The sequence below is a fragment of the Jaculus jaculus genome, chromosome 3, assembly GCF_020740685.1.
Source record: "Jaculus jaculus isolate mJacJac1 chromosome 3, mJacJac1.mat.Y.cur, whole genome shotgun sequence".
NCBI lineage: Eukaryota > Metazoa > Chordata > Mammalia > Rodentia > Dipodidae > Jaculus > Jaculus jaculus.
Window position 1 is genome coordinate 90,391,236 of NC_059104.1, and position 23,327 is coordinate 90,414,562.

At 46.9% G+C, this 23,327-nt stretch overlaps 1 protein-coding gene across 7 annotated transcripts in view; it reads right to left on the reverse strand.

Annotated features, from left to right (window-relative positions):
* Gramd1b (GRAM domain containing 1B) overlaps positions 1-23,327 on the reverse strand; it is a 183,186-nt gene that overhangs the window by 93,875 nt on the left and 65,984 nt on the right. Inside the window, exon 1 of one of the 7 annotated variants that reach the window (XM_045145824.1) lies at positions 22,186-22,210. The exons of 5 other annotated variants lie outside the window; for them this stretch is intronic. The gene's annotated coding sequence lies outside the window, so the exon portion shown is untranslated. Of the gene's footprint in view, positions 1-10,591; positions 10,624-22,185; positions 22,211-23,327 lie in introns of those variants that run through there. One more of the 7 variants, XM_045145826.1, reaches the window with a different exon arrangement.

Sequence of the window (23,327 nt, forward strand, 5' to 3'; positions counted from 1 at the left end):
TGCTGCAGTCACAAGCTGGGGAATCAAAGCTCCAAGCTCAGGCAGGAGAGTCATCAGGCGCTGGGAGTGTTATTTTTAAGGAGCATTGTGGAGGTCAGGAAGCAAGTGAGCGAGGAGCAGCGGGGGAGGGTGCAACTTCCACAACACTCCATTTCAACAACAAGCCTCCTCATCGTGCCCTAGCCAGAATCCTTTTCCAAACTCCAAATTGTAGTCAATAGAAGCTGTGTGAGGGGCCGGCAGATGGCCAGGGCTGCACTGATCAGGTGCTCCGCACTGCTTCCTTAACCCTCCCCTCCTCCTCCTTCCCTGTAGTCCTCCCTCAGCACTCTGGGTTCCCCACCCTCTGCCACTATTAGTCACTGGCTCTGGGGTGACAGTGTGGGCTGTAGGCATTGGCCTTGCCTTCTGGTCTGTTCATCTGTGTCAGCGCCCAGCTTGGAGCCTTCTGCACAGCCCCTCCTCTCCTATTCCTGTACCCTTGAGTGCACCGTCGCCCTGCGGGCCCACATCCAGTTCCAGGAAAAGTGAGCTGCACAGAAGGCTGCTAGAGCCACACGGGCTTAGGGCAGAGTAGCAGGGGTGTCCGTCTCCGGAGATTTTCCCTCTGCCTCTGCTACCCCAGGGATTCACCAAGGTCCCTGAAGTTTAAAAGAAGACAGAATCACTCCACACTCCTTATAATCTGTTAATCCAGAATGTTCCTTCAGGCGACAATAGCATGAACAAAGCCAAACCCGAACTCCATTCAGTTCCATCCTGCCCCCAGGAAAGGAAAGGCATCAGGGCTGAGGCTGCTGGGACTGCTCAGGATGGGTGGCACACCACTCGACAATGTGGCAAAGCACAAGTGACATCCTGTGACCCCCACAGTGATGCAGGACGGTGCTAAAACACATCTGGTAGAAGAAGAAACTGGGATCAAGGATGTCTAGTTTCCTTCCTAGCCAGCCAGTACTAGCTCTTGGATGAAGTGGTACGAAGACTTCTGTATCCATAGGTACTGTATACATGGGTCCCACTAACTCTGGATACAGAGTGTTCAGGGGAAAACTGCCTTGGCACTGAGCAGCCACAGGCTCTTTTCTGTAATAACTATGAAGTGCTCTCGTTGCACTGGCTACAAGTAACCCAAGGATGATCTAATCTATGTATCATGAAAACACATCATTGTACCTAAAGGCTTGAACACTGGTGGATGGGTAGCAGGGCTTCCTAAAAGCAGTTCCCAGAGCAAATTCAAGGAATGCCAGAATTGGTAAAAACAGGAAACGCTAAAAGGTAAAGCATATACTCAAGACCTCAAGACTCTTCTCCCTCTTGGCCAGCTGGCACATGAGTTATTTCCCAAACTCATGTTAAGAGAACCCAGCTAAGATTCCTCCTCCATCAAAGTTCCTGTTCATGCGTGCATGCTCATGCATGTTCATATGTGTACAGGGTAACGTATGTGAGCACGAACATGAAGACAACCTCATGTGTCGTTCCCTAGGCACAGTCCACTTTTTTCCTTGAGACAGAGTCTCTCACTGGGTTGGAACTTGCCAAATAGGCTAGACTAGCTGGCTGACCAGGGACCCACCTGTGTCTACCTCCTTAGCACTGGGATTACAAAGTGTGAGCCACCATGCCTGGCTTTTCTTACATGGGTTCTGAAAATGGAACTCAGGTTCTCATTCTTAGGAAGCAAGCACTTTACTGACTGAGCTATCTTCCCCAGACATCCAGTTTTTATGAGGGGAGAGGGGAACAGAATTGGTGTATCAGGGCCTCCAGCCACTGCAACCAAACTCCAGACGTGTGCACCACCTTGTATACATCTGTGACCTTGCGTGCCTGCATCACCTTGTGTGTCTGGCGTACGTGGGACCTGGAGAGTGAAAATGGGTCCCTAGGCTTCACAGGCACACACGTTAACTGCTAAGCCATCTCTCCAGCCCAGACCTTAAAAAAAAACTTCTTTGAGGTAGGGTTCATCCCACTATGTAGACTAGGCTGGCCTAAAGCTCAGGGTGATCCTCCTGCCTCAGCCATCTGAGTGCCAAGATGACAGGCATAAGCCACAACACCCAGCTTGATATTCCCCTTCCAAGAAAACTTTGGTTTGCCAGAGATAAGAGTTTTCTTGTCTCTGTTAGTAGAAATCTCAAAACAAAACTCCTGTCTTCATCAAACTGTCTGTTCACCTCCAAAATCACTCCGACTTCCAGAAGGCTCACATTTCCACCTCAGAGTTGGTTTATCTGTGTGTGTCTATACAGCTCATCCGTGTATTCTGGCTCACAAGACTTCTTCCGCTGGCAGACAGAAGGGCAGTCCCTAGGAGGCCAGAGCCTGATAGTCACGCAGGACACATACCTCATAGAAAACTCACTCTGCTGGCCAGGAAGGTATTGGCCTCCTCTCAGCATTCTAACTGCAATGCAGGATAGAGACACATCTCCCTGGCCAGAGGACAAGGCCAGCAGATTGGTAACAACCCGCAGAAGGAACTCCAGGTCAATGTGCGCAGTAGGCACACTAGTGGGGGCCCACAGACCCTGATTCTCAGGGGAGGAAGCTCCCCTACACCTACAGTCAGCTGCTGCCTGCATGCCTCCCACTATGTGGGAGTTACTCCTTTTCAGCTAACATACACGAGTATTGCCTTGAAAAGACCCATGAATTGTGTGTTTCTCCTTTTCACAGTAAAGGTCTCATGGCCAAAGATACAGCAATAGACTCTCTTGTTGGCAGAAAATTCACTTATTCCTAGAGCAAGCTTATGAAAGTTCCAGGGGTCAGCACAGAAAAGTCACTTGTTCCTAGAAAAAGCTTATGAAAGTCCCAGGGGTCAGCTCCTTCCCTATTCTAAAGGCAAGGAAGATAGCAACCTTCAAGCTGTAAGGAGTCAGTGACATATGACTTAATGGCAAGTATGTTATGTACTCAATGCATTTTAATCACTCTAGATAATTTCTAGCCAGTGTCGACAAAGCCACCACTACACACTGTAAGAACTACCCATTCTCTTTATAGATCCAGGGTTATACTTTTTCTTTACTTTTTTTTTGTTTTGTTTTTTCCTACTATGATGGAGTGAAGGGTCTATAACTTTAAGCCCTAAACAATACAGTAGTTAAGTATTCATACAGCATCTACATTGTATCAAGTATGACAACTAGCCTCAGAATTGTGTATGTTTCATACAGGACATTTCTTCTAGGTCAGTATTTATTGGGTGTATACTTTGTTCATGACACAGGCAACTCATGATAATATACTCAATATCCTTCTTGACCTCAAATAAACAGGGCTGGAGAGATGGCTTAGCAGTTAAGGTACTTGCCTATGAAGCCTAATGGTGCATGTGTCTGGAGTTCATTAGCAGTAACTAGAAGCCCTGACACCCATTTTCTTTCTTTCTTTCTTTCTCTCTAATATATAACTAAATAAATATTCTTTTAAAAAAGAAAAAGGAAAAATAAATATGAACACTAAAAATATGACAAAGATGAAAGTGTGGTGGCTTACACCTTTAATCCCAGCACTAAGGAGGCAGAAGTGTGAGAATCACCGTAAATTTAAGGAGAGCCTGGAACTACATGGCTAGCCTGGGCTAGAGTGAGACCTTACCTGAAAAAAAAATGACAAAATACAAAGCAGTAATCCTCAAAGACAGGAATCAGGATGCTGCCTGCCTTTCTAAAAGAACACAGGTCTATGGTTCTCAGGCGAATCTGCCAGCTGACAACTGATGGTGAAGGTTCTCAGCTAACCTACATTCAGTCTGTCTGCAATCATCAGTTCTTGATTGGTGTGGTCTGAATAAGAGAGCCTGAGCCAGAAAAGGGATCCAGGATTCATCATCATCCCTGACTGAGACAGGAACTCCCTATTGGTACGGCAGGTCCAGAAATAGTACCTTTAGCACATATTTCTACTATTGCTGCCAATACATACAGGTTGGTTTGGATGGAGCAAACTGCATCTAATGAGCTAGATTTGGAAATTTCTCATTTCTACCATCAGGATAGCTTCTTGTCAGTGCTAAGGGTCGAAATAGGGAACTCACCAAAAGGTCCTGACACCCCGCTATAAATCCTCTTAATGTCACAAAAGACACGAGACCAGCCTATCCCAAATAACATAAGAGTTCAGCTTCTCTTTGTCTTGAGAACAAAGTTAATCAATTAATGTACCTGTGCCTTTCTACACTGAGCCACCAGCCACCTGTGATGGGCCCTGGAAGCACCCAGGTGCTAGAGTAGACCACAACAAATTTTCTACGTGGTCTGTGGTGAACTGGGAAAAATTAGAGCATTATGGTAAGTTTCAAAAGGATAAATATATTGAATTTTCCATTTTTTAAACTTTGTTTTCAAGTATTCCTTAAACATAAACAGTGGCAGTAGTAGTTTTCTATTTTAGTTCGGTTTAGTTACCTTTTAACTACCTGGCAATGCTGTCCAGCCTACCAGCTTTTTTAAGTCCTCCAGAAAATTCAGAAGTCAAGTCTCTCCCAGAAGAAAGCTCTCACAGGCTGGAGAGATGGCTCAGGAGTTGAGGCGCTTGCCAGCAAAACTAATGACCTGGGTTTTGATTCCCCAGTACCCACGTAAAGCCCTATGCACAAAGTGGTGCATTCATCTGGAGTTGGTTTGTAGCGGCTAGAGGCCCTAGTGTGCCTATTCATTCTCTCTCTCCTTAAAAACAAAATTAATATTTTTTAAAAAGAAAAAAGAAAGCTCTCACTCATGGTGTAGGCCTCAAGGCCAATGACAGGAGGCTGTATGCTGAGATGTGGCCTTCTGAGGAGCACCAGTCTCTTAGTCTCAACGGAGTCACAGAGGTGCCTAAGTCTTGATTTTAACAATGCCTTGGAGACCTGCTGGTAACACCCAAGTTTATATGAACACGTGTCACCACTCCCTTCACCTCAACCACAGATTTTCATGGTTCTCAGACAACTGCACCCAGATGCCTTGTGACATTCACATTTCCCTCTCGGTCTCCTGACCCTGACCCTGAACCTGACCTCCTGTACTAACTCAATACATGGCACTACCAAACCTACCCTAGACTACGTTTTTAGTTAAGTCCTGTCCCTACCCCAAAAGTATAGTTTAGAGATTTTCTCCTGCCATTACTCTCTTGTAATCCTCACCTTTCTGTCTTCTTGTTTACTCAATATCACAGAACACATCACATGCCAGGGGAAAAAATAAAATAAAATAAAACATTTCATCTGATCCTCAAGGAGATTCTGGAAAACAACCATAAAAAAAAAAATGAGTCAGGCATGGTGGCTCATGGTTGGTCCCCTACCATGCAGGCGGCTGAGGTATGACTGCTGTGAGTTCCAGTCCAGCCAGGTTCATATAATAAGTTCTGAGAACGCTTGCGCTTCCGATGCGAGATGCTCTCAAAACAAACAAACAAAAACACACTATATAGGGCTGGAGAGATGGTTCAGCTTAAGGACCCAGGTTCAATTCCCTAGTACCCATGTAAAGCCAGATGCAGAAGGTGGTGCACATGTCTGGAGTTTGATTACAGTGGCTGAAGGCCCTGGTGTGCCAATTCATTCTCTCTGTCTCTCTCTTTCTTTCTATCTTTCATAAAAAAGGTGAGGACAGTCTGTTGGGCTTGCCTCCCAAAAAAAATTAAAAATAAAAATAAAATTAAAAAATCACTAAATAAGCCAGGCATGGTAGTACATGCCTTTAATCCCAGCTCTTGAAAGGCAGAGTTTGTGCTGACTTTGATGCCAGACTGAGTCTATAAGCTTGATTTCCAGATGAGCCTGGGCTACAGTGAGACCTACCTTGAAAACACAAACAAAAAGAAAAGCCACCACTAAATAAAAAAATAAGGACTGGAGAGATGGTTCAGCACTTAAGGCACTTTCCTGCAGAGCCTAAGGACATGGGTTCAACTCCCCAGTACCCAAGTAAAATCAGATGCACAAGGTTGTACAAGTCTGGAGTTCATTTGCAATAGCTAGAGGCCTTGGCTTACCCATTCTCTCTCTGCTTCTTGCTCTCTCTCTCTTAAATTAATGAATTAATTAATTAAAATAAAAGTCCTGTGATTTCCTGCACAAGATTGAGCCTATCAACATCCCACCATGGATTGGAGAGGGGCTCATGAGGTTCCACCTCACAGAGCTAGCTACTGGCAGATAAAGTCTGATGGAGGAGGGAGAATTATGTCCTCCATTGATGAAGCCACTGGCAAGTCATTCATGCTCCATTTAATGACCCCATTAATGCTCATGTGAGCAAACCTAATAAAATTTTTGAGTCACAAAAAAAAAAAAATACATGGAAGAAGCAAGGGTACTAGTTGAGAAGAAGGGGTTTAAGCAGGAGTAGGATGAGGACAAAAGAGGGCAATAGGGAGTGTATGTTTGTGTATGTGTGTGTTAAAAATAGCTGAAACAGAAAATATACTATTCTCCCCTTCATGTCTTTGGGTCCTGGAATGTATACAACAACAAACATACCAAAACAAAGAAACAACAACAACAACAAAAAACAAATAGCAAAAAAAGAGGGCTGGGAATATGGTACAGCAGTTAAAAGCAATTGTTTACAAAGTCTGATGCCCTGGGTTTGATTCTCCAGTTTCCATGTAAGCCATATGCACAAAGTGGCACATGCATCTGGAGTTCATTTGCAGCGGCAAGAGGCCTTAGCACACCCATTTTCTCTCTATATATATCTCTTTCTCTGCTTTTGAATAAGTAAATAACTTTAAAAAAATTTTTTTTGGTTTATTTTTATTTATTTATTTGAGAGTGACAGACAGAGAAAGAACAGAGAGAGAGAGAGAGAATGGGCGCGCCAGGGCCTCCAGCCACTGCAGACGAATTCCAGATGCGTGCGCCCCCTTGTGCATCTGGCTAACGTGGGTCCTGGGGAATCGAGCTTCAAACTGGGGTCCTTATAAATAACTTTTTAAAAAGAGAAATAAACCCACAAAGCAAATAAGCCTCAACGATGAAGCAATATGAGGAAAGGCGCATGTCTGTCTACCAGCGAGCAGAGCTGATGGCCCATCCGACCGCAGGTGTCCCAGCATACAGGTGGTCTCGGTGGCAGGTGGGACACTCAAGAATTTCTGTTCTGTGCTTCTAGTTCTCATTTCGCCTTCTGCCGTGCCTTCTAAACTCCAGTCATGGAGCAGCTCTCTTGTTGTCTCCCTCTCCTGCACAGGAGTCCTCAACCCAAGCAGCTGTCACTGGGTGAGTGTCCATCGCACCTGAGCTACTCATGGACTTGGGGTGGCTCTGTGGTGCTGATGACACCCTCAAGGACGACGAATAACAAACAGACCAGGAGAGGCCACTGTGGCCGATGTAAGCAGCTCCAGTTCACAGAACCAGAAGGTGAACATGCTTGCATCTGAATGACGTCAAGTCCAGCTCCAGAATCACAGCCAACTTCTCCCTCTTGGGTCTCCCTGATGACTGGAGAACTCACACCAGGGCCTCTGACAAGACCCCTCACGGCCTGCCTGGCTCAGCTTGCTTCTTCTGTGTGCCCCTGGTGACAGGCACTTCTTTTGCCACCCTCTTGCCTAGTGCTGCCGAAGTTTGTTTACCTGCTGCCTCTCCCAAGAACCTGTGAGCACTTGCTTGTGGTGAGCACGTGCAATCCATCTCTAATACCTCCAGGCATGGCTCTCTGCTGGCATAAAAATGGCACTGAATAAGCATTCACTGAAAAAAGGATTAGCAAATTCTTCCAGTCTCAGCTTTTTTTCTCAAGGTTGAGATAAAAAAAAAAATGTTTGAGGGCTGGAGAGATGGCTTAGCGGTTAAGCACTTGCCTGTGAAGCCTAAGGACCCCGGTTCGAGGCTCGGTTCCCCAGGTCCCACGTTAGCCAGATGCACAAGGGGGCGCACGCGTCTGGAGTTCGTTTGCAGAGGCTGGAAGCCTTGGCGCGCCCATTCTCTCTCTCTCCCTCTATCTGTCTTTCTCTCTGTGTCTGTCGCTCTCAAATAAATAAATTAATTAAAAAAAAATGTTTGAACACAATTCATCTACCAAATGGTATCTTTTTAAATAGCTTATTATTTATTTATTTTTATTTATTTATTTATTTATTTTTCAGGTAGGGTCTCACTCTGGTCCAGGCTGACCTGGAATTAACTCTGTAGTCTCAGGGTGGCCTTGAACTCACGGCGATCCTCCTACCTCTGCCTCCCGAGTACTGGGATTAAAGGCATGCGCCACCACGCCCGGCTAGCTTATTATTTATTTATTTGATAGAGAAAGAGAGAGAGAGAGAATTGGCACACCAGGGCCTCCAGCCATTGCAAACAAACTCCAGACACATGCACCCCCTTGTGCATCTAGCTAACGTGGGTCCTGGGGAATCGAACCTGGGTCCTTTGGCTTTACAAGCAAATGCTTTAACCGCTAAGCCACCCCTCCAGACCCCATTTATGTATCTTAACAGATAGCGACATTAGGTGGAACCCCAGTCCTGTGGGGAGCAGAGACTAGAAAATCTTTGGGACTCATGAAACTGCCAAAGCTCTGGAATCTGAAAAGAGACTCTATCTCAAGGAAAACTAGCAGGTAAGCAATGGAGGGGGCACCAGACATTCTCCTCTGGCCTCTGTGCGCACATGTGCATACATCACACGCATACGTACACACACACATATATCATACCTACTGTGGGTGCTCACACGCACACACATGGAAAAAAAAAAAAAAAACACCTTCTGCCTGTGAGTGGAGAAAGCCATAGATACTCCTAAACCCATGCAGAGCTTGCTGGTTCACAAGCCAAGAAGAAAGATGTCTGAATTGACTGCTCATTCCAAGAGCTTAGACCAGAGATGGTTAAAGTGCCAGGCTGAACACCATCAGTTCTGGGAATTTTGTGGTGTATATCCTGTAGGCAAATGCTGACCTCAGGAATGAGCCAGCTCTAAGCTCTAGTGTCTAAGCTTGGGCTGACCTGTAATATGGACTAAGGGGTGGAAAGTCCTAAGGAAAGTGAGACATGTCTGCTTTTACATCTACATGCAAATACAGACACAAACACATCTGTTCAAACTCCAGAGTTCCCCAGTGCCCCAGGATTACACCTTGCCCACAGCTCACCCTGGTACCACACCCTAAGAGCCAACAGATTGGTGACAGACCATTTACAGCCTCAAGAACTAGCTCGCTGGCATGTAGGCGTAAGAGGTCCCCACATCACACACATCAGGAGCAGCAGCATTCCCAGCAGTCAGCAAACTACCCATTGCACACAGTTTTGGGTCCAAACACAATTGCAGATGCCTGCCACTCCCAACAGCTGCCATTGCATGCTGCCACAGGGACACAGCACCATCCCTTGTGTAGTTTGACTATTCAAAGGGGAAAGGAAGGAGAGAGTGGGGAGAGGAACTGTTCCTGGGAGATGTGCTCATTCAATTTGCTCTCCCTGGCTCCTTCCTTCAAACGTGACAGGTCTAAACATGCACCTTGGTGTAGACTAAAAGATGACAGCCCAAAGAGGTTAAGAACTTCGGTTACCACACAGCACCACGGGGATGGGAGAAACACCCATGTCTGTGGGTCCCAGAGACCTGCTTTGACCTTGGTACCACAGCACTCCCTACAGCACCCTGGCTGCTTGGGCCTCCTATCTCAAGCTCTCTTCCATTCACATCACAGGATACCCAACCTGCTCCAGAAGTCTGAGCCTCGTCGAGTCTTCCACCTCTGACAGAAAGGAGACCCTGCCATCTGGCCAAACAGCAAGGCCCCCAGCAAGGGCCAAGATATTCTGGAAGAACTACAGGTGTCTCCCTGCACACAGGGGCTGGGAGAGCTGTGAAGACTTGGCCTCCTTAGATGCCCCATCCACTCTAAGTGGCTCAGGCTCCTTGTTTGGAAAATGCACAGGAAAACAAATTTCCAATGACCAGCAGCATCCAACAGACTTAAGAAAACTACTCAGGAACGCCCTCTAGTGTGCCCAGGGCCAAAGGCACAGCACCCAGGCATCATTTCTCAGGAGAGGCCCAGACCTGCCTGCCATTGGGGCTCTGAGCAGCCAGGGGGAGGGGACAGCGCAGCACCTGCCACTCAGACACCAAGACCTCACCAATCCTAAGGCCAACTTCTGCTGCAGAATAAGAGGCGTCTCTGCTCCTAAGGCTGTCCAGCCCACACCAGCCCCACCCAGCCCTTACACAACCGCAGAGGGAAGGAGAAGTGCAGGTGAGTGGTAGTGTGGAAATACACAAATGGAACAAGAACACTGGAGTGAAGCAGAGGACAAGGACAAAGGACGGGGGATGAAAAGCAGACAAGATTTTTAAAAGATGAGAAAAGGCCAACAAAAAAGACACAGTAGTGAGTCCAGTCAAATGGTACAGGCACTGCGGCCCTCCCCAGATTGCTTCCTCTGCCCACCCACCCCAACACTGTAGGCACATGCTTTGCAGAATCTGAGGTCATTTCCCTCCACTGGCACAGCCCTAGATGCTCAGGAATGCTGGGCTGAGGGAGAGTGGGGTAGAAAAGGTGAACCAAAGGCGGAACTCGCCTAGCGAAGCCACTTACGCACAGTGCGGCGGGCAGCATTTCCATCCTACCTTTGCAGTCGCCATGTCGGCCGGCTCCATGATCCCGGCTTGGCCTAGGGAACAGGGTCACCATCCAGAGAGAAAAGGCAGAGTCAAAAATGTCCACCCAGAAAGTGCACACCACCCCTTGTAAGGTGGAGGGAATGAGAGACCCATTTCCACTCTCCAACAGACCCCCTGGTGCCTCCTCTGGGGACAACAGAGGAAAGCATCTGGGGGTCTCCAGCTAGCTGTGGGGGGGGGGGGCTGCAAGCTTGTATCCACATAACCATTAGGCCAAGTAAAAGCATCTCCCCTTCCAGGCATTTGGTCCCAGGAGGCCAGTATGGGTCTCCCCAGGCTCCCCCTGCTGGGGGAGAGGATGCAGAGTAGAGGCAGGCCCTGCCCTCCCATCACAGCCAGATGGTACCCACAGGTCAGGATGAGGGACTCGTGTGGACGGAGGCTGCTGGCAGGGACTGAGCCATTGCCGGGGTAGCAGGAAGGGCGAAGGCTCGGGTCGGTGGGGGCAGGTGTGAAGGTGCAGGCACTCAGATGGAAGCATGAGGAAGGAGCTGGGCAAGGAGGAGCCTGAGGCACAGAGCCTGGCTGACACGAAGGTGGAGAATGCAGGAGAGGAATTCGCCCAGTGAAGCCACTCACCTTGCAATAACATTCAGACTGACTGAGGCCTACAGAGGAGCCAGGAGCGGGCGGTTCACACCCCCCCCCCACCACTCCACTCCCAGAGACAGCCTCTGTCTAAAGGTACATGAGAGCAGCCGGGCTGAATCTGCAGAGGCCCCTGGCTCCGTTGGAGCAGCCTGATTGGAGGAGCAGGATGACTTCATCCAGCCCCATTCATCACTCTAGGTTTCCTGCCCAACAGGGACAGACCGCTCAGCTTGCAGCTACAGCTTCCTCTCGGGCTGGCGTGGAGTGGGCAGCCCACGATACACTGTGTCTGTCAGGGGCAGCCGGGGAAAAGAACTAGCTAGAATACCGTGGACATCGAGAGAAGGGGGAGTGAGCCGCCTACACTGCTAAGAACCAGGAGGATTGAAAGCATGGGGCCGATATTCCCTGTGTGTATCTGCTGATCTCGCAGAGAGCACAGTGGAAGAGTAAGGCTTCTGAGAAGGAGCTAGGAAGCAAGTTGTCAGTGCTCACCTTCCTACAAGCTGGAAGACGTACTTCCCCAGAGAATAAGGTTTGCAAAAACAGACCCATGTCCTCAGGCATTCCTCAGCACCTTCCTCAGCTTGTTGTCGCCCTGCAGGGACAATGATTCTCTGGTGCCACAGAAAGTTACAGGTGGATGGAAACTTTCAGCTCCACCTTACAAATGAAGACTCTTGGGTCCAGAAAAAAGTCAACATGAGGAGGATATCAGCCTCATACGATCATTTCCACATGGACCCTTCCTCCCTCCCCAACCCCTGCTCTATGTCCAGCCCCCAGACCATAGAAAAACCCAGCAAGGCAAGGCTAGAGAGCAACACAGAATTAGAAAGACATGGATCCAGAATCACTCCAGCCTCCATTTCTCTTCATTCTTTTCTATTATCTTCTTTTGTTCAAGCCCAACTTCACCATCACAAAACTTCTGGTGGACTAACACATAAACACAAAGAGCTGTAACACACACACACAAAAAAAATCAACTCATCCATATTATTTCCAGCTTATAGAACAATCATGGGTCGAGCTTAATGACTAGAGTAATAAGCACTGGCAACTGTCTGTTTTTACAGAGCTCCAAATTGACAAGTTATTTACAAATCCATCATCTCCTTGGATACCCTATATGGCACATGCTGTAAAGATAATGAAATTGGGGAGCCAAGCAATGACTTGGCTACAGTCACACGGTGAGCAGACCAGAACCACAACCCACCCCACACTCACTGAGCACATGCTTCCCTCCATAAACCTCCTCATCCCAATTTCCCACCAATTCACTCGACCCTTTCAGCCAGCTCCCCATTATTATTGACTAGAGCATATAAAACTCCTACTCAAATCAAATGAGATAGTTTATGCCTATGATCCCAGCAATGGGGAGGAGGAAGCAAGAGGAGTTCAAGGCCAGCCTGGACTACAGAGTGAGACATTCTCAAATACGTAAGTAAATAATCTCCTGTATACAATGAAAATTGCTTTTAGATGAAACAAATCAATTATTTGTGCTTTTTAGGCAGAGAGCAGACAGAGATGCCTTACCAAATATTAATTCAGCTATCCAGATTACTATTAGCAGAAAGGAATGTGCACCCTGGTGTCTGGAACATATTTTTCCAGCCATCAAAAACACAGAGCTACATATACATTGCAAGATGAGAGTATAAGTCAGCTCTCCCCTTTCTGAAGTGATAAATATTTTCAAGTATAATCAGATTTGGGAATATTTGCATTACTAATTTTATGAAATGTATAAGTTATATAAATTAGTAACCGTAATCTGAAGTCCAAAACACACAAAAAACCTCACATTTGGGGGACGTTTTGGATTTCAGACTTTCAGATGCAAGATGCTGAGCCATAAGTTGAATTTAGGCCAATGGATGATTTTCTATAACTCATTGCCCAGATTCTTTTTATTATTTATTCATTTGCAAGGAGAGAGACAGAGAGAAAATGGGCATACCAGACTGCCCAGTTTTGATAAGCTTTAGCCCATGGCCAATCAGTTGAAAAGGATAAGAGGACTTTCTCTCACAGCACAGAAGAACACACTGGACTCCTTAAAAAATCAAAGACTTGGGTCATGCAACTTCACTCATGCTCCCTTCTCTGCTCCAAAGCCTGGAAAATTCCCTCTGGCTATCATGTGGCCTGCAATCCTCTCTCTGTTCCTGGGCTGACAGTCAAATGTGCAGATGGCGAGCAGAAGGCTGGTACCCAGGAAGAAGGATGTTCTGCTTCGTCCAAACAGACACCAGCCCTATGATCACTAGAGTCCACAAGTCTCCCCAGTGACCCAGACAGACTACTAACCTACCCAGTTCTCAAAGAACTGTCAACAGGCATGGTGGTACACACCTATAATCCTGGCATTTAGGAGGCAGAGGTAAAGTAAAGGCCAGTCAGGACTACTTCCAAGCCCTATCTTGAAAGAAAAAGAAAAGAAAAAAAAAAACAAGTAATCATAATAACAACAACAACAATAAGAAAAATGGTAATGCAGCCATGGATGGGGAATATACGCACATAATACTTAGGAGGCTGCTCAACAGGGGCAGCCATATGCATTTGACCAGACAATTCATGCCTTGAACTCGAGGCTGGAGGCTGTTCACTACAAAATAGACAACTTGGAAGATACTGTGGAGTGAAAAGAAGGGGGAAGAACTAGGCTTAAGTGATGGGGATGGAAAACTATGTATTTTTTTCCAAAGGAAAAAATAAGAAAAGAAATAATATTCAAAAGAAGGAACTAAAGCAGGGTGTATAAGGTGCCACTGGATCTATACCTCTGCTACTGAGAAAAGACTTCATTGAATTCCTTTTAAATAACTTCTCTTCCTGGTGCTAACGTACTCTGTGTTGGAGAATCTGCTTCTCTTTTTCATATAGATGTAGATCCTAAGGAGAGAGCCACCCATCCTACCTCAAAAGGAAACTAAGGAAAATTGGCGAAACAAACAAGGGTGCTGTTTTCCTGATGAACCGGATACCAGCACAAGGGGGAAGGAGATCAACACAGAGAAAAATCAACTCCTACCAAATCAGAGAGCCAGAGCCTCAGAAGCTCCCAACACCTCATCACTGAAGCAGACCACAAATGAACCCAACATGGCGCAGGGAAACTTTGCAGAAGAGGAGGTGGAAAGACTGTCAGAGCCACATGTTGGGTCATGATATGCAGAGACACTTATCCTACCCATATCTGTGGGCCAACTCCACAATGCATGACCCATATACCTCAACAAGGAAGGGCCAAGGGGAGGGGGTAGGTCACAGATGAGCCTAATAATTAATGGTACCAAACTGACTGTATTTGCTGAATACACAACTAAGCAATAGCCGGGTGTGGTGGCACACACCTTTAATTCCAGCACTTGGGAGACAGAGACAGGAGGATCACCATTAGTTTGAGGCCACCCTGAGACTACATAGTGAATTCCAGGTCAGCATGGGCTAGAGCAAGATCCTACCTCGAAATACAAAAAAAAAAAAAAAAAAAAAAAAAAAAAAACTAATTAATAAAAAAAAAATTAAAAAAAAGAAATGAGTTGCCCCCTAATATAGGCAATACTCAAATTGGAAAGGACATGGAGATAGGGGTAATTTAAGATGGGCTTAAAGTCTGACAAATAAAGAGCATCTGAAGTAGGCAAAAATAAATAAATAAATAAATAAAAATAACTTCTCTATCCTATGCACTGGATTTTTTTTTTTGAACCAGAGACCTGAAGTTTCCTGTACTCCAACTTCAACTCATTGCATTTTGCTTAATATTTAGTGAGAAAAGAAAGAAATGTCTCTTTATAATTTCTCTCTCCAGGGCAATTACTCATACTAATTACTTTACCCTGGGTATTATTTTCTAACTCCTTAATCACCGCACTGATACATTAAGTTCTGGGGAGCAAAAACAGAAAGACCCAGATGCTTCTGAGAAGACGGTGGTCTGACAACAGTAGAAGGAGATGTGGGAAGTAGGGCTTTGGCCTCCAGACGCACAGCTCTTAGGCATACAGTATCCTGCTGCTGTCAGAAGAGCCTCCAAAGCTGCAGCTTTCTGGGAGGGGAGGCTGCAAAGAGGCCACTGGGGCTGCTTCAAAACCTGGTCAGATCAACTTCCTGACACTGCATTCTGGGAGATGTAGTTCTGAGCAGCAGGCAGTTAGGCGGTCATGTTTGCACTGCTTTGAGAATGGGCAGCTAGATCTCTACCTGACCCGAGACTACAAATGTAAACCAGACTTCTTTGCCAAAAAAAGATGAAATATCTTCTCTCTACAATCTTGGTGCTGACAATAAATGGATAAAAAAAAGGGGGGGGTGATGGAACAGGAAGAGATTCACAGAACTCCAAAGAACCTGAAAGAAGACAGACCTTGAGAGGTCACTTGTAGACTCTCCCTATATACAGAAGATGAAAAATTCTCTGGACACGAAGAAGGGAGAGAAGAAGAGAAAGAAATGGCACTGTGTGTTCCCATTAGTGTGTGTGTGTGTCTGCATGAGTGACTTTCTCATTTTTGGCTTGTTAACCATCAACCTTTAGGGCAATGTTGAGCATGTGGAAGCACTCAGCCTTGAATTCTGACTCAACCACTCACCTCTGTGTGACCATCAGCAAGTAACTTTGTCTCTCTGTCTCCATTTCCTCATCTATAAGACAGGGATGTGACTCAACTCAAATGCTGTTATGAAGACATGTAATACTCACAAAAGACTTAGAATCTTGCCTGGCACATAAAAACACTATGTTGGGGAGTCAGCTGAGTGTTTGGTTGTTCAAGAACTGTCTTACCTTTGCCATGCTACCTCTCACCTCAGGGCGCACATTTTAACTCTCCCAGAGTTGATGGCAGAAGCAGATGGACAGGAGGTGAACCCACCAGCTATGTGAGGTAAATACAATGATTAAAGAAGGGAGGCAAGACAGTCACTAGACTAAAAATACACAATACCTGATGGTATTGGACACTGAGGGGCAAGAGGAAGCTGGGAGAAGTCATCACAAACAAGAGCCCATGAGTTCAGTGCAGTGGTGCAAGCCCATAAGCCCAGCACTCAGGAAGCAGAGAAAGGAGGATTTCTAAAAGTCCAAAACCAGCCTAGACTACACAGTGAGTACAGGCCAGCCAGTGCTGTGTCTCAAGACCTTATCCTAAAAGAGAAGAGTTTGCATGACAATCCAGAAGAGAAGGATAGTCAGGGAAACTGATCCAACTGAACATGAAGAGGAAAAGAAACCAAGCCATAGTTAGTGTGGGATTGACCAAAATGAAGGACTGAAGTGTCAGAGAGGAGCTGTGTGTGGATAGAGAAAATGTGCCCAGCGTGAGGAAAGCCAGATGAGTGCTAGCGCAACACAGGCCAGGTGTGAATTGGTCTCACAAAACTGAACTGCCCTCCAGCTCGGTGGGGATGCTCAGAGCACGTAAAGGAGAAAACGTTCTGAAACAGTCACCATAAGGAAAGGACTTAGGAAGTAAGACAAGCCAGGCTCCAGGTGAAAAGGAGCTGCCTGCACCTTAGAGGCCAGTCCCCTGTGGCGTTGTACCCTCTGCTGTAAGGGAGGGAGGCAACCAAAAAGAGAGGAGGGCTTTCTCAGTATTAGACCTGCTAGCAGGGGAAAGAGGGAGCCCTCACCAGCTTCCACGGAGGCCTTGCTAATGGAAGCTCCTTTAATCCGGAGGATCTAGGCTGCTAGAACAGCTGCTCTTCACCCGAGTTCCCCAGAGCCAAACTGACACCATCAGTAAAGAGAAGGCTCACCTTCCTTAACTGCTAACAATTACTAAGGCATCACAAGGAACAAGAATATACATGATACTACTTTGCCTTTAGAAGGTAACAGAATGCCATAACATTCAAATTGCCTGATTCAAATTCTAGCCCATTTGTGCAATTTTATATAAGTTTCAAGACCTCACTTAATCCTCACTTTTCTTATGTATGAAATGAATGTCATATTAAAGGTTAAACATCCCGTATGTAAAATGCTTAGGACCAGAAGTGTTTCTGAGAGGGAGTCAGGTAGTTCTTTTAGGTAGTTAGGGTGACTGGGCCCCTGAAAGCAGGAAACAGAAATGTCCTTGCAGTCTTCACTTGCTAGAGATCAAAGAATGATCTGGATTTTTATCTATTGCCTAAAGGAGATCTGTTTTTCTACAAACAACTGGCCCCACCTGAGAGGAAGGTCCTCTTTCCTAATCCTGACATGTGGTTGGTCAAGTTCAGCCCCCAGAACTTGGCATCATGGCTAGCCTCTTCCTGAGACAGCCCCTAGCCCAGACCAAACACCCCTCACGGTGGTTCACCTGACCTGGAAGGTTATAAATGCGTTTGTAAGGGTCGCTCTGGCCACTCAGGAAGCTCCAGCTGCTGGTGAGTTCCTCCTAGGCTAGGGTCAGCTGGACCAAGCTGGGAGAGCCCTCAGCCCTTACTTTCCACATGGGCTTTTCGCTACACAGCAGGAGCTCTTGTTACTTTCTTTTCTGTCCTTTCTATGGTTTTTCCAGGCCCACTACATGGGCCCTGAAGCCATGTGGGTGTCTTCCCTTGGTTCTGTACTTCCCTGAACAAATATAATAATCTAACAATTCTACTTCTCAGTCTTGTTTCATTCAATTCTTTGGTTAAAATTAGACATGAACCTAGGGATGGGGTTCAAGGACTTTTCTGAACCCCCAGCACCCTCTTACACTTTGGATTTGATTTGTCTTGTCTTGGATTTTGGAGTCTTGGCAGAGGTATAATGAGTTTTCTTGGGTATGGGACACAAATGGAAACACAATATTCATTTATGTTTCACAAAAATGTCTTATATACTAGACTGTTGACACGAGCTCTATACTTTACTTACAAGGACTACTCTCCGCCAGGTTGAGAATCACGTAAGGAGGCCAGGAAAGGAAGGTAAGAGATCTGTTCTGTTTCTTGAGGAAAAGTCACTGAACAGGTGAATTTCCTCAGCTGTGGAGCCTGCAGCATGTGTCATGGAGATTCAAATGTCACCCAATAAACTCGGAGTATCAAAGGTCCAACCCTGAATTCCATTTAGTAACTCATCCATCATAGTCACAGAAAGGCTGGCTCAAGAGAGCGTCTGTACTGGTGTAAATGGGTGGGAGGCAGGGCGGGGGCAGTGTACACTCAAACACCCTCATTCCCTCGGCTCTCACTCCACCTCCTGGATATCTGAACCACGGTGGCAATGAGCTTCTCTCCACTTCAAGGAAAGGGGGTGACTGACCTTCAGACTAAGGAGAAAAGACAGGAAGGGAGCCAGACCAGCAGTTCATTGTTTATGGTTCTCATGCTGGGAGGTAAAGAAAGAAGAAAAAAGCAAGGCGTAACCTGAAGTGTTGGTACTAAGTAAGATGGAGAGACAAATTTCATCTCATACCCCCGGTTCACCCACCTTTTTCCTTGCTGCAGATGGTGATACTTGCGCTATGCACCACATACACGGCAATAACAGAAGCTGTGTGTCCAGGCTAGATGGGCACAACCCCAAGTAAGTTGCATGTTTAAAGCAGGCTCACAGGAAGCTTCAGGCTAAGGGTATTTTCCTCAAAGCAAGGTCTATGATCACCTGCACCAGTAGCTCTTGGGATATGTAGTAATGTGCAAATTCCCAAGACCACCCATGTGAGAAGCATTTAAGAGTGGGGCCCAAGAGTCTGCATCCTGAGCAAGCTCTGCCCACAAGCCTCAGACGCACTACAAGGCGGAGCAGCGCAGCTTAAGAGACACAGTAGATCACTCATAATGTGTCCAGGGGTATGAACATTACTGGGGCTATACCTTAAGAAAACATTACCACTTATTTGTATGTGTATGTCTATCTCTACCTTTAAACCTCCATTTCATCATACTGTACATTAGATTTTTGCACAGAAGTACACATTCACAATGCACACACATCTACTGGTGGTAAACATTGGATAGGGCTCTGTAACCAAGCTTGCATACCACCCTCTACTACAGTGATTTCTGCAATGCCCAGGTGGGTGAGCAATGACTGGTCTCTGCAAATACCTCTCTGAGCTCAGTGTTAGTCACAGAGAAGAGAACTCAGGAGTTTGGCTCCCAGTCCTCATCTCAACCTTGGATGGAGAAGGCAGCAAAGACTTCAGCGCAGAGCAGGGCAACATGAGGTTAGATTCTCTGCCCCACACACATTCCTTCTTCATCGTGCTGGGGGGAGGGCGGGGTTTCTCCCAGCAGGAAGTAGAAAAGCTGGGGAAAGAAATTTACCATCCACCCTGCCAGTTGTCCAATGCTAAATCCCACTTATGGCGTCAGCAGAGAGAGGGTACTTTGCTGAGCTATAATTAACATCCCCTCTCTCAGGCAGAAAAGAAGAAATGCTGGAGTAGGAGAAACACAGAGCAGGTGATAGTTACACCTGCAGACAGTTCTGCTGACAGCAGCAAAGGCAGCAGACCCGCCAGTGCGGAGCTCAGTGCTGGGGATGTGGAGAGGGAGGAGGAAGACAGGAACCCACAAGTTTCTCTGCGCCGCCTCCAGACCTTAAAAAAAAAAAGGTCCTGCTCTCTATTAGCCAAAGGCCACATGTGCTATTTTCCACTCAAACCGAGTGTTCCTTAAGCATATGGATCAAAGAGGAACATGTGATCAAAAGTCAGAGTCAAATCATTTCCATGACCATGAAAAGTTCAAAGATTAGCAGCACAAAAGGACTAATGTTCAGTCCTCTATCTGGATGGTCACCAGATCTCAAAATCACAGAGCACTGGAGCTAACAGAAAGACCGAGCAAAAGCTAGGAGTGGTGGCACAATTTCTGTAACCCCAGAGCTTGGGAGACTAAGGCAGTAGGACTGCACAAGTTCAAGGCCAGCTGGGCTACATAGTGAAGGATTAGTGGAGGAGACACTGACCAAGGCAACAAACACATACGTCGGCAACATGTAATTAGTGCTAAAATTGAAAAGCAGGCCAGACACAGTGTTGCACACTTGCAATCCCAGTTCTTGGGAGGCTGAGGGAGAAGGATAGCTGTGAGTTCTAGGCCAGCCTAGTCTACATAGCAAAACCCTATCTTAAACAAACAAGAAGGCAAAAAATAAGGACAGGATGGTGCTGGAACTGAGGGGGAGAAACTACGGGCACTGGGTGGCAAGATATGGCCTGAGCAAGTGTCGGCTTCAGAGGAGGCCGCTGGTGCTGAGGTGGTTTTTAAGTGGAAGGATCCAGCAAGAGCTCAGGCCCACTCTCCACCCCACTCTCTCCTGAACGCTGCATGTGCACTCCTCTTCCTGGGTTCTGATGAGAGTTTCTGGAGTTATTTACAAAGAGTCATGACCAGTACAGCCAGATTACAGTGAGGTATGCAGACGGTGGAACTGGGCTGAGCTCGGTGAAGTCCAGCAGCCTGCTTGTCCACACTCTGTCCCTGTGGGCTCTTCACCCCCTCTCGGAGCAGCAGTCACCCTTGGGAAAAACAGGAACCAGAGTTTTCTGGACTGGATTCCTGTGGCAAGTCACAAATCCAACCTCCTCTCCTACACCTGTCTGTGGGTCACCTTCACTTAAGCTTTCAAACATCCCAGTTCTAGAGAAAACACGCTTTCCAAGCATGCGCAGGCCTAGCCCAAGCCTGTTTGCTGGTAACAAGAGCAGAAATCAGATTTATTAAGTGCTTCCCATGTGCCAGATGAGGTGTTAAGTGCTTTCCCCATTTTCTATCATTTTTATTCCCACAACCTTTACAAAGTAGGTTTAATGCTTTCCATTTTTTCTAGAAGGAGGCAGATTCAGAGGCCTAAATGATTTTATAAAAGTTCCAAAGCGAGTATGTAGGAGGCATAATTTAAACAAAGGTGCTTCAAAGCATTCCCGAGTTCACAGAGCCATTGAAGAGAGAACCCGTCCTGACCCAGCACTGCTTCACATAGAGAAGAACCTCCTCCCCTTGCAAGGCATAGCCTGAGGTGACATCTGAGGAGAGGAGGGACTCAGCCTCTGCTCCTCGCTATCCAAACCCTCAGCTCTGAGAAACCCTGGGCAGAGAACCGTCACGGCATGGGAATCTATGCCCTACCTCCCTTTGGAAAGCATTCAGCAGCCTCTTGTTAGTTTTCTTTCTTCCTCCTTTTCTCTCTTCACCTCATTTTCCCATCTTTCCCTTTTTTAATACTCAGATGCTATTTCTCTTTATACCAAAGGAGAAAAAAAAGAACTCTCAAAACTTTCCTAAGTTCACATGCCCCTTGAGCCTTCTCAAATTCCTCAAATGCTTTGAACCGTCACTCTAATCCCAATGCGGGAATCTCTTCCTCCCAGGACACCTCCACCCCTCTGCTACACACAGAGGCAAGTCACAAGGTATAGAACAGGAGCCGCCCGGCACAACTTTATCAGTTTAGAGACCCAAGTGAGGGCAGAGTGTCCCACACATGATTAATGCTCACACCTCTGTGGTGCTCTGCTCTGCATGCAATCTTACAGCAAGGGGTCATAAGTGACCACACCAGGTCAACACCCCAATCACCATAATTCTTAAGTCCCTATCAGTGGAAATTATTAACAACCCCAAAGACCAAGCTCATAAGGAGCCCTCCACTCTGTACAGCACTTCTCCCATTGGTTCTCCAAATGCTTTACCAACCAACTGACCACAAAAGAAGAAAAGAAAGCTGCCACTGAGTAAGCCACTTATGAAGAAGCACACAGCGAGCCAAGTCACCTTAATGAGACATGTACTGAATCTTCTAGTCATTCAACACCCATTAGCTGCTCCCCTCCCAGCTTTTCCTTTCAGCCTCTTGCAAAAGATATGCCTCCCTCTTGGACACCTGTCACTCAGCAGGGTCCTATGTTGTCTCCAGAAGCAGAAGCCAAGCTCCAAAGTACTTGTGCATCTGTGAGGAGCCCCAGCCCATCCCAGTGGTATTCTCCAGGGCCCATACCACCTACTTAGCTCTCAGGAAAGCCAACTTCTTCCTCAGGAAGGAGACGTGGTAACGGCATGCCTGCTTGACAGCCGTGCTGCATGAGACGGTCTTGGGGTGCAGGTTCTGTACCAGATGGGGTTCAGGGGCAGGGTGGTCACGTGATGGACAGGACCTTGAGCTGGGGCTCACTCTGGACACGCATGAACTCCCTGCCTCTGCAGCCACCCCAGCTGTCGACAGTGAGCTCCTACCTCGACACTCCCCCTTTCCTACACCCCCATACAAAACACAGGTAGGCTGAGGGTCCAGGGTGGGAGAGCCTGGTGCTCTGATCTCTCTGTCTATGCCTTTTCCTTCTTTCTAAGCCACAGTTCCAAGCAGAGCGCTCCTCCATCCTTCCACATCTTTCAGTGCTCTGGGCATCTGACAAGCTTTCTTCCTCTATCCTCAGCCCAGGGGGTGGAGGTGTACCTGCATGTGATGTCAGCTGCTGGCGCTGGAAGGAGAGGAGGCTGTGGGCACAGCTCCCAGAGGGATTTCTCCTTGGCTCTTTCCTCACACTGAAAGATCACCTGAGTGCAGGCAGGACCTTGGGGAATTCTGAGGCCAGGCAGACAGATAGAGCTAGAGGGCTGTAGAAATCTGCTCTGTCTGGGCTACAAGAACAGAACTGAGACTCCCTCACCTAACACAGCATGGTAATGCATCTGTAATCCCTGTACTTGGAATGAGGCAGGAGACCCATGAATTTGAGACCAGCCTTATCTACCCCTACACGGAGGAGATCCTATCTCAGAAGAGAAGAATGGAGCTGGGTGTGGTGACTCACACCTAATTCCAGCAAAGGTAGGAACACTCACCATGAGTTGGAGGTCAGTTTGGGACTACAGAGTGAGTTACAGGTGAACCTGGGCTAGAGTGAGACCCTACCTCAAAAAACAACAACAACAAAAGTAGAAGAAAAGAATGGAAAGAAGGGGAGTTGAAGAGGGAAGCAATGAGGGAGGAAGGAGGCAGGAAGAGAAGGAAGGAAGGAGAGTGAGAGGAAAGACTCTCCTTTAGAGTGGCTCAAACTGCACTGGCAATAACAGGCCTGTGCTTTAGCCTGGCTTCAGCTCCTGAGGTTTCTCTCTGACCTCACGTGCCATTCCCTTGGTACCTCCA